Raw genomic sequence first — 17,160 nt, 5'->3', positions numbered from 1 at the left:
ACAGCATATTTGTGTCCTTGTTCTCATAATGGTACCTTCTTTCAGCTGTGCCTGTGCAGTTGTACAGAACTTGCTGGTCTACCCAGCTCTGTGGAGAATTTGCCTTGTAATACACTTCATTGAGTTGAAGTAGCAAAGTAGCCCTTCTTGACCAATATGAGAATATATCATCTAATATGAAGTATCGTTTCATCAGGGCACAGAAATTACTCATTTCTGTATGAGATAATAAGATCCTTTTATAAGGCAAGGCCTTCATTTGGGGCAGGCCATCTTTCTATCATTTCACAAATTGATTTTTTTTTTTTAAGCTAGTTTCTAAAGAGGGGCTATAAGAAAGAAGGGAACAGACTGTTCAGCATGTTCTGTTGTGATAGGACAAAGGGACCATGGAGGTGTTCAAGGCCAGGCTGGATGGGGCTTTGAGCAGCCTTATCCAGTATGTGCTGTGCCTGCCTATAGCAAGAGTTTGGTACTAGATCATCTTAAATATAATTTCCAACCCAAACTGTTGTAGGATTCTAGGATTCTATAAATGGTTTCAAATTTAAAGAGGGGAGATTTAATCTGGGTATAAGGAAGATGTGTTTTTTTTGTTGTTGTTGTTTGTTTGTTTGTTTTATTTTTATTTTTATTTTTTTTTTTACAGTAAGGATAGTGAAGCACTGGAACAGGTTGCCTAGAGTTGTGGTAGAAGTCTCATTCCTGCAAATGCTCAAGGCCAGGCTGGACCAGGCTCTGGTCAAACTGGTTTAGATGTGGGTGTCCCTGTTCATTGAAGGGGAGTTGGACTGGATGACCTTTAAAGGTCCCTTCCAACTCAAATGATTCTGATTTTATGAGTTTGGATATGGGTTATAATTTGCTCACCTCTGAGACATTTGGTAGAGATATAACTGGTAGTGATCTATGACTGTCTTAGAATCAAAGAATCATAGGACCCTCAGAAACTTTAAAAAACTTTAAATCTCTCCTCATGGGACTTTTCAGGGACTTGCTATTTTTGTTTTCTCTGGTGCTGGAAAGAATTTAGGGATAATTGAGTTTGCTCAGAACATACTTTCTGATGTCATGTGATGTTCTGTGGGAACTTTGTTAGTAGCATAGTATTGGGTCAAATTCAGTTACGGTACATTTCCACAGAGAAAGGAAGAGTATGGATTGGTAGAGGCATAAAATAAATGTACCCTTTTAAGCTGCTTAGATCCTTTACAGAAAAAAGCTCTCAGACTTCTTTTGCCTTGAAGCTATTACTGGATCAATGAATGGGACAGGAAAAAGCTTATACTGCCATATGGAGACCTGTGCAATCTAGCAAAGTTGTAGTTAATGTGTTTCCAAGGTGTTGTATGTATAGAAACCAAATTTATTTTATGACTAAGATGGAACATTTAAAAGTCTGTAAGGCATAACTCTTATATAAAAGGAGAAATATAGTCTTTGAAAAGAGTCCTGATAACTTGAGAATGCTATTCATCATACAACTCATTATTCAGAATTACTGGTCTTTGAAAATGTACTTCTTATTGAAATTTTCAAAGGATTTGAGTTATGCTAACCTTCTGCTGAAATACGTCTTCTGTGGTATGAGCTACTGATAGAATCCAGTTCTAAGAGTTAGTTGTATTATTATAATCTTTTCTAGCATTATTTGCATTATATATTATTTATGATATTTTGACTTCAAAACTAGATATGGGTGAACAAAAATGAATGTAATCTACAGACCAAAGTAAATAATTATTGTTAAATGTGATAAAGCAAGAAAAGGTCCACTACTTCAAAAATTGACTTCAAAGGAGAATGAATCATTTAAAAGCAGTATTTGTGTGCTCTCAAAATAAACTAAATAAACACAACAAATATTGAGATGCTTTAGAAGCGTATATATTTAAATAGAAACAGTATGCTTTAGTTAGAGCTGAACTTCTGTTATGGTATTTCTATAGCCTTTTGCAATGAGGGTAGACTATTTGAATATTGGGGATTTAAAATCCCTTTATTTGAGCTGTGACTCAGATCTCAGATGCCTAAAGATGACAACCATAAGTATTTGCCTGAAAAACTGGATGAAAAGTGATCAGTATACATATAACTTCTCTCTGCAAACCTAATTTTCCATATTATGTGTGCTCTTCTGAGAGAGCTAAGATCAAATTAAGATTTGGCCCATATTGTCAAGATTGTTCCCTTCAGAAAGTGCTACAAGAAGAGTTTCTCAGTGTTAACAAAAGTACACATACTCTTTAATTTTAAAGTATAAATACTGTCATAAGATTGTGGTTATTATTCTGACCTTTAAAATCTTTTTGTGGCATGTGTAAGATGCAGTGTGCTGTGTGAAATGGCATGGTAGTACCTTGTATAGTTCTATAGGTGACTTAAAAGGCACTACCCTGTAACCACATAGTTATTCATTAATAGCATTTAATTAATTGGTAACATAAGATTTAAATGTAATGCCTATATTCACTTTCACTTCTTCTTTTTTTTTTTTCTCCTGGTATTTGTGCTATAGCTCTCACTGAGGTTAAAACACAACTTTCAAGAGAAGCTACCTGGTTGATGTGTACTTTGACTGAGAAAAATAAATGGATAATATGGCAAAGGTATTCTAAGCTACACCTTGAACATAAGTTTAATGTTTCCTTCAAGGCATCATGGGTATGACACCTAGCAGGCAATCTAGACAAAATTCATAAAAGCCTTCAAAAATATTTACTTAAGTATTTCTAATAGCTATGCAGCAGATAATTGAAACCAGAATGTGAATTAATCTATCTTCATGGCTTCTGGTTTCTTGTAGTAGCCAGTTCAGACTTCTGCAAACAAATTTTTTTGCATGCATTTTCTATGCATGTAGCATTCTTCTTGCTAAAGAGCCTTAGAGGATGTTTACTTAAGTTGTGAATTTAAAACCATGCCTGATGATCTTTCTGTCACGAGCTGTTCAGAAGTGTCAGTCTGCTTGTTTTGGCAAGTCTTTTAACTCTTTGCTTACTTACTCTGCTTTGACAGTACTGGAAGTGTAGACAAATGCAAGTAATTTTCATTAAATTGTAAGTTTGTCACTCACGTTTCATTTCCAGAGGTAAGATATTTTTTGGGGAAGACTTGCAGCTGCTGCCACAGATGCAGATTGAAACACAGTGAATATACACAATTGGCAAAGCAGAGAAGGCATTTCTGTCATTACACTGCAAAGTACCATGAGCTTACAGACTTCATTTATCTGTTACCATTGCACCATGAAATTTGTCAAGTGTTCCTGACCCTTCTGAGGTCTTTGACAGCATCAGTTTCTATATATACCTTTCCCTTTGGTAGTCTTTGATACAGATATAAACAAATATTCTAAAAGAATAAGAACACTATTTAACTGGGTTTGTATATATGGCAATGATGATGCAGAAGGAAACGCACACTACAGACAGAGCTGTCTTCCCAGATTTATTTGCCAGATTATCCTTCCATTTTGGATAATGCTGCATGCTCCCTCACATTCTGATCTGGAATAATTAAAAAAAAAAAAAAAAAGGGAAATAGAGCTTAAAAGCAGCAGAGGTAGGGAGAATTTTTGCTGAGGGATGGTATTCAGTCTGGGTGTACTAATAGACATTTTGAGCACTGTTGCACTGAGCACTGTTGATACCTTCCAAGCACTTCAGCTTAGTTCACCTATCAGTAATCTTGCATACTCTGTCATCTGGGGTCTGAAATTCCCTGTGTTTTTTTTTTTTTTAATAAAATTTTCAACAAAAAATAAAACTAATAAAACTAATAAAGCTGTGTCATACAGATTTTTCCATCTAATAAAAATATTTTACTGCTTACCAGAACTTCAAGGAAGTATACATTCTTCAAGCTATAATTATCTCTTTCTGCACAAAATCTAAGCATCCTGAATATGCTACTTATATTTCTGTTGTCTTAGACTTTAAGTTCTTGGGCACAACTTACTTCTTTCAAGCACATATGATTTTATTTTTTTAATTTTTCCTTCTGTGAGGTTTCTACTGTTGATAACTTTCCTGTTATCACTTGGTTTTAAGATGACTTTGTTGTGTTTTTTTTTTTTTTTTTAAAGACTTAAAGTTTCTAAATAAAGATTTTAAAGCTAGATGTCCATGGAGGAATTTACCAGTGATTTCACAGAACTTTCAGGACTGGGATTCTCAGCCCTGTGGGAACTGAGGTCCTTAATTGTTCATCCAGTTCTGTGTCCACGAAGTCACTATGACAGCATTTTTAGTACATTTGCAGTGCTCTTTCACAAGGCCTTCACTCTACTGTAAGTATCTCATTGTTAAGTTGTGCAAGATTTTTTTACACACTGAAGAAAGCTCTCTTTTCCATGTATTCTAATAAGGTGCGTATGAGATTAACTTTTTTTTTTCCATAGGAAGAGATCAAATGATCAGATACGTTTCTTATTTGTGGCTTTCAGAAAGTAACTAAATATCATCTCAGCCCTATTCCTTCTCTCTTATTCAAGCAGTTTGTGGAAGAAAGTGGGTTATATCACTAAGATCTTTCCACTTCATTTGATTTATCACTTAAACGTTGGAAATGCACGGTAGAACGTAACACCAAATAGTGTTTTTTAATATTTAAAACATTTCTTTCTGTTCTTGTGACTGGAACTTAAAGACAGGCAGTCTTAAAGACGCACCTATGAGCTGCGTCCTGAATAAAATAATTACTACAGCTCATAAAATATGAAACAAAGATCAGGATAAATGACTTCCATGAAATCTGATTTTGTTAGCTTGAAAAGAAACTTACTGCAAAAGTACAACTAATAATCTAAAATTATATATATAATTTTAAATTTTTTACAACTGGCAGCTTTATACTTGGGATTTTTTTCAAATTTTTCACTGCTGTAGTCTGCAGAAAGTAATACAAGCAATAGGGGAATATTTGTACAACTGCTAGTGTGAAGGCCCTGCTTTTCAGTGGCCTCCTACCAAATTTGGGATTTTATACCTGTGGGGCAAATTTATGCTACAGATACGTCTTGGTGCTGCTATCTGAGACTGACTGTGCTACAGGCTCTCCAAGTCTGTATAACTGTGTTTTCATCAGCTTAGCTTCTTTCACTTGTAAGGGGAAAAAGGGTAGGTTTTTATTATACTAGTGCCTGAGATACTTTTCTGGAATAAAAGTGATTTGGCAGTATGATATAGTAGGCTTTATGCAAGGGGAACCTTGCTCTATTAGACGGAGGTGTTTTCACTGTAATGAGTTTGCAGATGTTAACATGAGTACTGACACTCTGCACTTTCTTTAGGTTCGCTTTGCAGTCTTAATCTTCTTTGAATACCCTCTGAGAATGGAGATACGATATCACAGAATCACAGAATCACAGGGGTTGGAAGGGACCTCCAGAGATCATCGAGTCCAACCCCCCTGCCAAAGCAGGATCCCTACACCAGGTCGCACAGGTAGGCGTCCAGGCGGGTCTTGAATATCTCCAGAGAAGGAGACTCCACAACCTCCCTGGGCAGCCTGTTCCAGTACTCTGTCACCCTCACCGTAAAGAAGTTCTTGCGCACACTGGTGCGGAACTTCCTATGCTCCAGCTTCTGGCCATTTCCCCTTGTCCTGTCTCCGCACACTGCTGAAAACAGTCTGGCCTCGCCACTTTGCCCCCCACACCTTAGATATTTATAGACCTGGATCAGGTCCCCTCTCAGTCTTCTCTTCTCAAGGCTAAACAGACCCAGATCACTTAGCTTTTCCTCATAGGGGAGATGCTCCAGGCCCTTCACCATCTTTGTGGCTCTCCGCTGGACTCTTTCCAAGATATCCCTGTCTTTTTTGTACTGGGGAGCCCAGAACTGGACACAGTACTCCAGATGAGGCCTTACCAGGGCAGAGTAGAGGGGGAGGATCACCTCCCTCGACCTGCTGGCCACGCTCCTTTTAATGCACCCCAGAATGCCATTGGCCTTTTTGGCCACAAGGGCACACTGCTGGCTCATGGCCAACCTGTCGTCCACCAGGACACCCAGGTCCCTCTCCACATAGCTCCTCTCCAGCAGGTCATCCCCCAACCTGTACCGGTGCATGGAATTATTCCTCCCTAGGTGCAAGACTCTACACTTGCTTTTGTTAAACCTCATCTGGTTCCTTACTGCCCAGCTCTCCAGCCTGTCCAGGTCTCGCTGAATGGCAGCACAGCCTTCGGGCGTGTCAGCCAATCCTCCCAACTTCGTATCATCAGCAAACTTGCTGAGGGTGGCCACTACCCCCTCATCAAGGTCATTGATGAAGATGTTGAACAGGACCGGTCCCAGCACCGACCCCTGGGGAACACCGCTGGTTACCGGTCTCCAACCAGACTCTGCACCGCCAATGACAACCCTCTGTGCTCTGCCAGTCAGCCAGTTCTCAACCCACCTCACTGTCCACTCATCTATCCCGCACTTCCTCAGCTTCGTTATAAGGATGTCGTGGGAGACAGTGTCAAATGCCTTGCTGAAATCAAGGTAGACTACATCCACTGCTCTCCCCCCATCCACCCAGCCAGTGACAACATCATAGAAGGCTACCAGGTTGGTCAAGCACGACCTCCCCCTGGTGAACCCGTGCTGACTACTCCTGATAACCTCCTTTTCTTCCAGTTGTCTGGAGATGGCATCCAGCACAAGCTGTTCCATCACCTTTCCAGGGACAGAGGTGAGGCTGACTGGCCTGTAATTCCCTGGATCTTCCTTCTTGCCCTTTTTGAAGACCGGAGTGACATTGGCTATCCTCCAGTCTTCAGGCACCTCCCCCATTCTCCAAGACCTCTCAAAGATGATAGAGAGCGGTTCAGCAATCACCTCTGCCAGCTCCCTCAGCACCCGTGGATGCACCCCATCGGGTCCCATGGATTTATGAACATTGGTGTTGCCTAGGCGCTCTCGGACCACCTCTTCCCTGACTAAAGGGAAGTCTTCCATTCCCCAGACCTTCTCACTAACCACCTTGGCCTGGGATTCCCGAGGGGGAGCTTTTTCACTGAAGACAGAAGCAAAGAAGGTGTTCAGTATCTCCGCCTTCTCAGCATCCCCCGTTACCAGAACACCCCCCTCACTTAGTAGGGGACCTACTAAGAGAGAGTAGAAGTACTTTCCTAATGTTTGTGGAACAGCACGGTCTTTCACCGAAACCAAAATTAAAAGTTGAAGTGCTGCCATTTGGCATGGGGACACAAGAAATCAGACAGAAGATCCAGGCCCCTGCGTACTGCTGAGGCCATGGAGGCAGTGGGACTCTTACCAGTAAACCCACTAATTAAACATTTGCATTTGCCAGCTAACAGAATGTATTTGGCTTGTTTCTTCCTTGGGGCAACTTATCAGGTACAAATGGGGACTATATGCTGACATCCAGAATTTAGTCTGAAGATGTGCTTCACTGGAGACTTAAGTGCATAGCTCAGTTATCTGACCAGCATACTTATTAATATCAAAGCTGTAATGATGAAAGCAGTATTGAAGCCAATTATTGATGAAATTGTAACCAAGGAGAACAATAGGGGAACAAGAAGAGTGTGAGCAAGAAATTGGCAGAATCATTAAAAGAATCAAAAGAAACATACATCAGGTTGTTAGTCTCAAAAAGATCATAGAATCACTAAAGTTGGAAAAGACCTTCAAGATCAGCTAGTCCAACAATCCTCTTACCACCAATATTTCTTGACTAAACCATGTCCCTTAGTACAGCATGTAAAAATTTATTGAATGCCTCCAGAGGCAACTGGTTCCATGGGCAGCCCATTCTAGCACCTTACTACTCTTGCAGAGAAGAAATTTTTCCTCATATCAAACCTGAGTCTCTCCTGGCACAATTTGAGTCCAGCTCATAGTTATGTGGGAGAAGAGGCGGACCCCTACCTTGCCACAACCTCAGGGGAGTTGTAGAGGTCTTCCCTGAGCGTTCTCCAGACTAAGCAATCCTGGTTTCTTCAGCTGTTCCCCATCCTGTGTTCCAGATCCCTCACCAGCTTCACTGCCCTTCAGGCACGCTCTAGGGCCTTGATGTCTTTCTTGTAGTGAGGGGCCCTGAAATTAACAAGTACAAGAGGTGCAACCTCATCAGAGCAAAGTACAGAAGGATGATCACCTCCCTGCTCCTGCTGGCAACTCTATTTCTGAAACAAGTCAGGATGCCATTGGCCATCGTCACCTGGACACACTGCTGACTCATGTTCAGCCAGCTGACAGCTATCACTCCCAGACCTTTTCCTCTGCACAGTCTTCCAGCCACTCTGTCCAAAGTGTATTGTGTTGCCTGGGATTGTTGTGGCAAAAGTGCAGGACCTGGCACTTGGTCTTGTTGTGCTTCATCCCGTTGGCTTCAGCCCATTGATCCTGCCTGTCTATATCTCTCTGTAGGGTCTTCCTACCTTCAGGCAGATCAACACTTCTTCCCAACTTGGTGTCGCCTGTGAACTTCCTGAGGATGGGCTCAATCCTCTTATCCAGGTAATCAGTAACAATATTAAACAGGATGGGCCTTAATACAGACCTCTGTGGAACACTGCTCACGATTGGATGCCAGTTGGATATAACTCCATTCAGCACCACTCAGTGTGCCTGGCCCTCCAACCATTTCCTGTACCCAGTACAGAGTGTACCCGTCCAAGTCATGGGTCTTGAAGAGTGCTGGGGAAGACAGTGTCAAAGGTTTTGCTGAAGTCTAGATAGACAACATCAGCACCTTTTCCTATCCATCAGACAGATCACTTATCATTGAAAGAGCTGAAGCAGGTTAAGCAGGACTTGCCTTTCATGAACCTGTACTGGCTGAGCCTGAGCCCTCTGCTGTCCCACAAATGCTGTGTGATCTCATTCAAGATTATCTGTATGATGGTCCTAAAGCAGATGTATAACTGATGTTAGGTAATAAAGATGACGCCAATAGAGGCATACAGTTGTGCTTGGTATGTTATCAGATATACAAACAGGGATAAGAGTAAGTAGGGAAAAGTTTCAATTATCATACTAACAATATCTCTGTAAAGAAAATGTCTCAGGTCAAATGAAACCTCTGTGTTCTGGATTGCACCAGAGGCTTTGTATTGATGCTATATGGAAGTTTCCTAAGATGGCTCTCCTGTACATCCTTACTGAAAATAGGAACATGAGAAGGCAGAGATGTGGCTCAGGCATCTGCCTCCTCACGTGGACCAAGGCCTGCGAGGGAGTTTGCTTCCCTTGTGTATGGTAGCTTGAGCATTTTTTAACCATCTTCTATCATTTTCTCTCTGTAGTGCAGTAGTTGGGAGTAGGAGGTCTTGATGAATCCAGTCTGGTCCCCCTCCCACAGTACAGATATCTCAAGTCTGCCACTTTACACAGATACTTAATGCGTCGGCTTTCATTTATGTTAGTATGAAGGATCTATACTTGAACTTGATGGTGACTTTGCAGCCTTTAGCAGAAATACAGTGAAATTAAATATCAGCCATATTGCATGAAAATGTTACAGCTTATGGCTTGAAAACTTTTATGGAAAATCAACTACTGATTTACTTTACCATTCCCTTTATGAAGACAGAGCCAGCCTACAGTCAAGTCTACCACTGGTTTCCAGCTTTCTCTTACAGCTTCAGTGCACTTAAATGTCCAGGAATTAGCATTTTATGCCTGATGCCTGGTGGAGCAGTCTTAATGTGCAAGTCCTTCTCCAACTTGCAGGTGGTGATGGTGTGTGCTGTGTGAACAAAAGCAGACAAGGGCTGTGCATGTCTCTATGCCACTGGCTTTTCTCATGTTTGTATTTGGGCAGAAATGTGGTGGAAGGCTTTCCATGCTTCAGGCTCCCATCACCCTTTGTGCAAAGATTGTGGTTGTTTCTCTGAAATTAGTCATGCTTGTAATTCTTGTGCCAAGTCAGTGGGCTGGTGACTTTGGAGAGGCTGTGGTCACAAACGATGGCTTTCGTTAAATGAGACTAAAGGGCTGCTGGCTGCTTGTAAGGCTCAAAGGTGCTGAGAAGGGATATGCAGAGGGCACTTGGCTGTGTTTCTTTGCCTTTGGGCAACTTCTGGTCTGATGCCACTGTCTGGACACTGTCCCTCCCCTAAAATTCAAATGAATTCTCACAATGTGGACAGTAGACTTTGTATAATTTGTTGCTTGTTTTGTCTCCCTTTTACCTGCTGTGGTATTTTGGAAAAAAAAGATACAACTTAGTACTCTCACATCTGTAACGCTTTTTGGGAACTTTTGTCATGCTACCCTCTCCCTGCTTTCCAGTCTGGACATCAAGCTCCTCTCCTGTATCTAACTATTTCTTCTTCTCACTACAGAATGTAAAATGTCTCTTCTATTTTGAGCTCAGAAATGTTCTGAATTACATCATGTTAACAAAGAATCAGAGTCTGTAGTTGGAAAACAGGAGAAGCCAGCGTATTTCATGGTGAAACAAGGATGACAAAAGGGCTGTTTGGGTTTTTGGTCACACCCTGCATATGAGTTATCTGGCAACTCACAGGAGCTGGTGCAGAAATAATCCAGTGGACCATCTTACTAGAAATCATTATATGATTAAAATATGCATTTCTCAAAGTCTCTAAAGTGCTGAGAACAAATCAGCTGCAAAATTCATCTTTAATATGCAACCTATTTGCAAATTATGTCTAAGTAGATCAGTAATTACTATGAGTCAGTGTGTGTTCAATGTGCAATGCAAATTACTAACCCAGATTAAATTTTGGAGTGTCTAAGACTTCAGATTTTAATGTTGTCATTTTTCATCTATATCTCCCCAAAGGCCAACCCTTATTTTTAAAAGTATATTAATATGTATATATACGTACTTGGGATGTTCAGCAAGCATTGCTATTTATATCATTGAAATGAAAAACTGTGATAAAACCTTACAGTTTATTCTGATTCTGGGGTCAGGACATGATTAATCCACACATAAATTCACTCTTACTGGTTGGGGAAATGGACAGGAACTGTATATTTGCTAATGCTTATCACTCACTGGAGAACATTAGCATCCTTTTTTAACACATTTTTCTGCAAATGATCAGTGCATCATCTTCAGCAGGGTTTCTCTTGGCTCAGCAATGCTGCTTCAGCAGTATTTCTTGTTTCATGATCACTTTCTCATTTTTGTGCTGTATGTTTTCAGTTCCCAGCCTCCATGATATTGTTATTATTGTGGGGATCTGCTAAATAAGTACCAGAGTACCAGCAACTAGATTACATTTTCAGTGTAAGAGCTAAGAGTCAGACGCATGTTTTGAGGAAGAAGGTGGTGTTGTTTTTTGAAATTCCAAACCAAGTGCTAATGGATGTGCCTTCTCATGGTCACTGTGATCACAGTATTTTGCTTGATTATTCTGGGAACATGTTTTTCAAATTGTCTTTTAAAACAGGCTTTTAAAGAAATGATGCTGTCCATTCAGCCACAAGCAAACTCTAGAAACCTCTGAGAAAGAAACCTGAATGTAGTGAACATGGCATTTAAAAGTCAGGGTTGCTGGGGCGGACTTAGTTCAGGCTCCTTGAGATTGTGCATTACACTAAAGGCTTTAATTACTTGTTGTATGTGTTTCTTCTCAAAATCTTGCATTCCTTAACACTGACATCTGTGAACTTTTCAGCATCACACTCTGTATTATTAACTTTTATCTAGCATCTGGCTTGTGGTGTGGAGGAAATGTGGGGATGTAATTTCCTTAAATTTTTAAAACTTAATGGAAGTCACTGTTTTAGCTGAAGAAATCATACTGTTATGAGCTCTGCTGACCACCTTTCATATCAGTTCTAGAGAGCGATAAGGAGTTATAACACTCTTCTCACATATTTGAGCTAAGAGAGTAACTGATAGGTGTAGCAGCTCAGGTGACTTAAGTTTCCTAAAATGCTAAGCAGTAAACCAAGAAATATGTAAATCAGCCTGGGCCATAGACCTCTCTTCCTGAATGGTATACAATATAAGGCTCTCTCCTATCCTCTTCCAGCCGGAGAGGTTGAAACAAATGTGAAGATGCTCCAAGTGGAGTTCAAGTTCCAGGCTCATAATACTGGATTAGTGTCAGTTCACTGTCAGCTCATACAGCCTTTGTTCTCTGGGCAGCTATTCATCTGCTTTTCAGTTGAATGGAAATTGCATTCAGTCTTTTCCCAGTTCCCTGTCAGTGCTCCCTAAGGGATGCTTTCCCTATGAGAAGCTAAGCACTCCCACTTTTCAAGAGCTGCTGAACCTCTCAGAGGAAGAGACCATGCAGTAAATGACAAAGTATTTTTCTAATGAAAAGAATATGTTGGAGGAGAAAATAATATTTAAACAAAGCCCTGGAGACAGCTTAAGACTGTCTTCTTGAAGAAGGGCAGGCATATTTAAAGACTCAGAGGAACAATAAGAACATTTTTTTTAAATCAAAATTTCATGAAAGAAAGATCTTTGGGGTTGAGCGGATGGAATACAGATTTCAGTTCTACCAGCTTTAATTAATACCATAAAGTTCTGTTGGGATCCTATTAAAAAAAATCCAGGAATCCTTATGGAAATTATTATTTGACCTCCTGATGCACCACTGAAAGAAAAAAAGACAGCTCCAGTGTCACAAATTGCTCCATGGGAGCAGATTCTTTTACCAGTCACAAGCTCCATTGATTTTACTAATTAATAAGGTAGGTTCCTAAAGGGAGAGACCACCTGGCAGTATTGGGGAAGCTCAGTACTTGGCTAGGTCTCTTCTTTATGGTTTTACCTAGTTTGACTGGGGGTTATTTATGATACCAACATCACTAGCATAGGTCCAGCTGTGCAGACCAGCAGGCAGCTCTGAGGTAAGAGGAAGAGCTCTGCCCAGCCTAATGCCATGTAAGGTGATGTGGTGCTGTGTCTGGTCAGTGCATCCATCTACCTAACAACACATGTTGCACATATAGTGGGGCTGTGTTGGCTTTCTCATGTGTGTGTGCAAGTGGGGAGTGGGCCTGAACCAGGAGTCGAAGCCTGGAGGTCACTATGTGGCCAGAAGAACAGGCTTTGGGAATCACACTAGCTTCACCCGCCGTTCCAGGCCAGTGGAATTCTGGAGCTGTGTGAGCATGGCCAGCATCAGTAGTGCAGCTCAGGGGCCTGGACAACTGTCCTTCCTGTGCAGAAACTTGCAGTGTGGAGGCCTGCTACCACGCATGAAGAGATGGAGTCAAATCTCTACATTTACCTGCAGAAATTCTCTGGTACTTATAAATGAGTACCAGCCTACAACTGATCTAAGTCTAGCTCTTTCAATGTTGAAATTGTGTAGATAAGAACTTCTCTATGAAAAGGATATCTTCTTTGACCATTACAACTTTAATAATCGCTGCTACAGCTTTCTCTGAAAATGCGTAGGCAGCCATCGTCTTAGGAAAAGAAACTAAGAGCAAAAGACTTTCAGTGAAAGGCACTTCATTTTCTTCTCTCTTTCCATGAAAAAGTTCATTGTTTCACCTCCTCAGTTTGTTGCTGCCTGTGGAGAAAGGAGTAAATTATTGCATGCAGGCAGAAGAGAGGAATGGTGCTGAACTGGGATGAACAGGAGTTATCATCACAATGAGAACTAGACAGATAAGAAATCAATTGATTCATGTCAGAGAGTTGATGTTATAGTTTAATATCCCAGTAGTGACTGTGTTATCTCTGATGCCTTTTGGAACTGCTTGTACTTTGGTTTAATCTTGAATAAGATTAAATGCTTTCAAACAGATTTGGTAAGCCCCTCAGGGGAACAGTTACTTGTCATCTGTGATTATATTTAATTAGTGCGAGTGGGAAATTTGCCATTTTTCCCCTTAGTTGTAGCTCACTGATTTCTGTCAAGCCTTTTGAGGGGTTCAAAAACAACAACAACAAACTCTATTGAATTTTGATTTTCTGGCTTCAGAGACACATTGTGCTACCATATGACTGATATGAAGTTTTATAGCGATTACTATTGACACAGAAAGATATACTATACCAGAGAACGTAAAAAAAAGTCTCTTCTGCACTATCCAGATAATGCATGCATTTTCCTTTTCCTGTATACAAAAATGGAAGTGGAGGAATGTGGCAAAACAAATCAAGGTGAATAAGTATTGTTTCTTGTAGCAGTTTTGATAGGACTTTCTAGATTAGAATTTATACCAGTAGAACTATATTGCTCTCATTATAGTGCAGTAGTTATGCTTGAATAAATTCCCATGTGAGCAGTCTTAGGAAAGAGAGTATTCATGTAAAAATCTATGCAGTTTTAACTCTCTGGAGATAATTATACCCGTGTTGGTTGACCTATAAATTTCTAGATAAAATCCTTAGTACAAATGTCAGTCACCCACAGCCAGTACATAACAAGCCTTTGAGCTATCTACAGTGAGGTACTTGAGAGCAGCTCAGCTACCCATCGTTTTGTTCTAGGATTATACCTGGTGACTTCTGTATATGTTTTCTATTTATTTGGTAGAATTCAAGCATTGGTATAGAATCATACAATCCTGGAATGGTTTGGGTTGGAAGGGATCTTTAAACTCCAAACCCCCCTGCAGTAGGCAGGGACACCTCCCACTAGACCAGGTTGCTCAAAGCCCCATCCAGCCTGGCTTTGAATCCTTCCAGGGAGGGGGCATCCACAGCCTCTCTGGGCAGTCTGTTCCATTGTCTCACCAACTCTCACAGTAAAGAATTTCGTCCCAGTATCTAGTCTAAACGTACATTTTTCCATTTTGAAGCCATTTCCCCTTGTTCCATTGCTACATGCCCTTATAAAAAGTCCCTCCCGAGCTTTCCTGTAGGCCCCTGCAGGTTCTGGAAGGCTGCTATAAGGTCCCATCAGAACTTTGTCTTTTCCAGGCTGAAGAGCCCCAACTCTCTGAGCCTGTCCTCATTGTGGAAGTGATCCAGCCCTCTTATTATTAGTCTTGTGGCCCTCCTCTGGACCACTCCAATAGCTCCATGTCCTTTTTGTGTTGAGGGCCCCAGAATGGGACGCAGTACTCCAGGTGGAATCTCAACAGAGAAGAATAGAGGGGCAGAATCACCTCTCTTGACCTGCTGGTCACGCTTCTTTTGATGCAACCCGCAACCCACAGCCCACAACCAGGATAGAATCTGCGTGAATGCACATTACCTTAGTTTAACCATAACTAACAGTTACTGGGTTTTGTGTTTAGTTTTGCTGTTGTTATTATGATGTTATTATCTGTTTATAGAAAATCTACATTAAAAGGACATTAAAGCTTTCTAGGAAGACTGCTGCTAAACACTGCACAACATCTGCTAACAAATTTTTGGTAACCTGTGTGAACACAGTGAAAAGGAAAGAGGATTAGGTTAAGGGGATAATCTAAAAGCAGCAGGGCAACAAGGCAAAACCAAAGAATTGCTGAAGAAGGAAAACTGCTGTAATCCCAGAACTGGAAAGTAGTTACAGGAGAAGGTGTAAACAAACAAAGTGTGTAAACTGATAAAGTGTGCTTTCTTGTTGCTTTTTTTCTACCTCTTTATCTTTGGTGTCTGACTGTCTATACTAGGTACAGTATGGGACTGCATGAAATTCTATCAGCAACAAACTCTGAAAAGCCCATGTTTGAGGAACAGCTGCCAGTAACAATCTATGACAAATAAGTTCCAGTAATAGTTGGGAAAAAGAAGGAAGGTGTTTTTTCTGTCACTGTTTTGGTGGTTTTCTTTTTTTTTTTCTTTTTTTTCAAAGTGTATATTTTTCTTCTTATGTATTATGTATGACCCTTGATGGGAACTGGTACTACATCAGTACACACAAACTCATAGTTTTATGTATAATGCACAATATTTATGAGAAATGTCTTTGATATCCCATCTAGATGCATACAGTGTGGACAGCCTGTGTGGACAGCATACCATTCTGAGTTGAGGCAAGTGTAACTCAGATCATGTATTTACTGCAGAGCAAATGTCCTTGGTGTTTTACCTTCCAAATCCTGACTCTGTGATCTAGATCTTAGACTACTGCAGTGGGGTTTGAACTGGATGGTCTTTAAGGTCCCTTCCATCCCACAGTTCTGTGATTCTACAGTTCTACAGTTCTTTGAATGATTGTGTCTCCTCCAAGGAATATAGCTTAAAGTGTCTTAACTGGTGCTGGTGGTTTCTTCCATAGTGAAATCAGTGACCCACAGAAGCTGAGTTGCTTTGATTCCTCTGAACATAGAGCTGATGCTGAACTACTTCAGCCTCTGGGTTTCTCAAGAGGGCTGGAAGAGGCAGTGAGTGACTGTGAGTCTAACTTAAAGTTTCCAGGCTGAGATGTCTGTGGTTCTGGAGGTCAATCTCCCACTGTTTGCACAGCATGTTGCAGTTTAGGCAAGAGAGAGAGACTGTTTAAATGGAGTCCGATTTTCTCCTTTTGACCACTGAACAAAATGCTGCTAGCAAAAGACCCATCTCTCCTTCTATTAAAAAAACAAACAAACACATTTTTACAAAACATTTGAGATGGTACTCCTTACAAAAACAGCCAATGTTTATTTAAGCTGTGGGCCACAGTAGTGGTATGCTTACTACCTTCTTGTCAATAAGTGCATTTTTATACCACAGCGCCCTCAATAAGGCATGCAGCTGCAGCAAAGAAGTGATCCCAGGAGTGCATGGGTCTTGGCTAATTCTACCACATCCCCTTACTTAGGACAGGTGATCGAATACATTAATCAAAGCCTACGTACTATAGACGGGCCTCTTTCATGAAGGAGACATGCCTGATACTGTGTCCCTGGCAATTCTCCTGTAGGTGGTGGCATCTCTTAGTACTCTCAGACTGCCTGGAAAATTGATAGCTTTGTCTCTCTGCTGTGCTTCCTATGCTGCTGTGGACAATACTGCAGCCAAATATGATTGCATCAAAATTGGATTCTGAAGTTGATACTGAACACCGGGGATCACTGTTTCCTAAAGCCATGTTCTGCTTTTAGTGGGCAACAGCTTTGCACTGTTCCTGGTGTATGCAAAAGTCTTCGTCAACTATGGTAAAAGAGAAAAGACTCAGAAGATTAAAAAAAAGAAAAAGATTAAAAAAGAAACAAAAAAAAAAACAGACTGTGATGTCCAAATAATCAGTGAAGACTGTGAAAGGTGAGTCACTGACAATATCTGTATTTAGGAGTTGTGTCAACATTCATCACAGCAGCTCTGCTTGTGGGG

The 17,160-nt window shown here is 40.8% G+C and overlaps 1 long non-coding RNA gene across 5 annotated transcripts in view; it reads left to right on the top strand.

Moving 5' to 3' along the window:
• LOC116238848 (uncharacterized) overlaps positions 1 to 17,160 on the top strand; it is a 57,234-nt gene that overhangs the window by 6,458 nt on the left and 33,616 nt on the right. For 3 of the 5 annotated variants that reach the window (XR_016461454.1, XR_016461456.1, XR_016461452.1), the window contains 3 exons: positions 2,519 to 2,609; positions 5,294 to 5,447; positions 8,388 to 15,819. The exons of 1 other annotated variant lie outside the window; for it this stretch is intronic. This is a non-coding gene — a long non-coding RNA (uncharacterized LOC116238848). Of the gene's footprint in view, positions 1 to 2,518; positions 2,610 to 5,293; positions 5,448 to 8,387; positions 15,820 to 17,160 lie in introns of those variants that run through there. One more of the 5 variants, XR_016461453.1, reaches the window with a different exon arrangement.

The sequence above is a fragment of the Phasianus colchicus genome, chromosome Z, assembly GCF_987193195.1.
Source record: "Phasianus colchicus chromosome Z, bPhaCol1.hap1.1, whole genome shotgun sequence".
Lineage (NCBI taxonomy): Eukaryota > Metazoa > Chordata > Aves > Galliformes > Phasianidae > Phasianus > Phasianus colchicus.
Note: the sequence above shows the minus strand (reverse complement) of the source record. Positions and strands in the feature narration are given on the sequence as shown.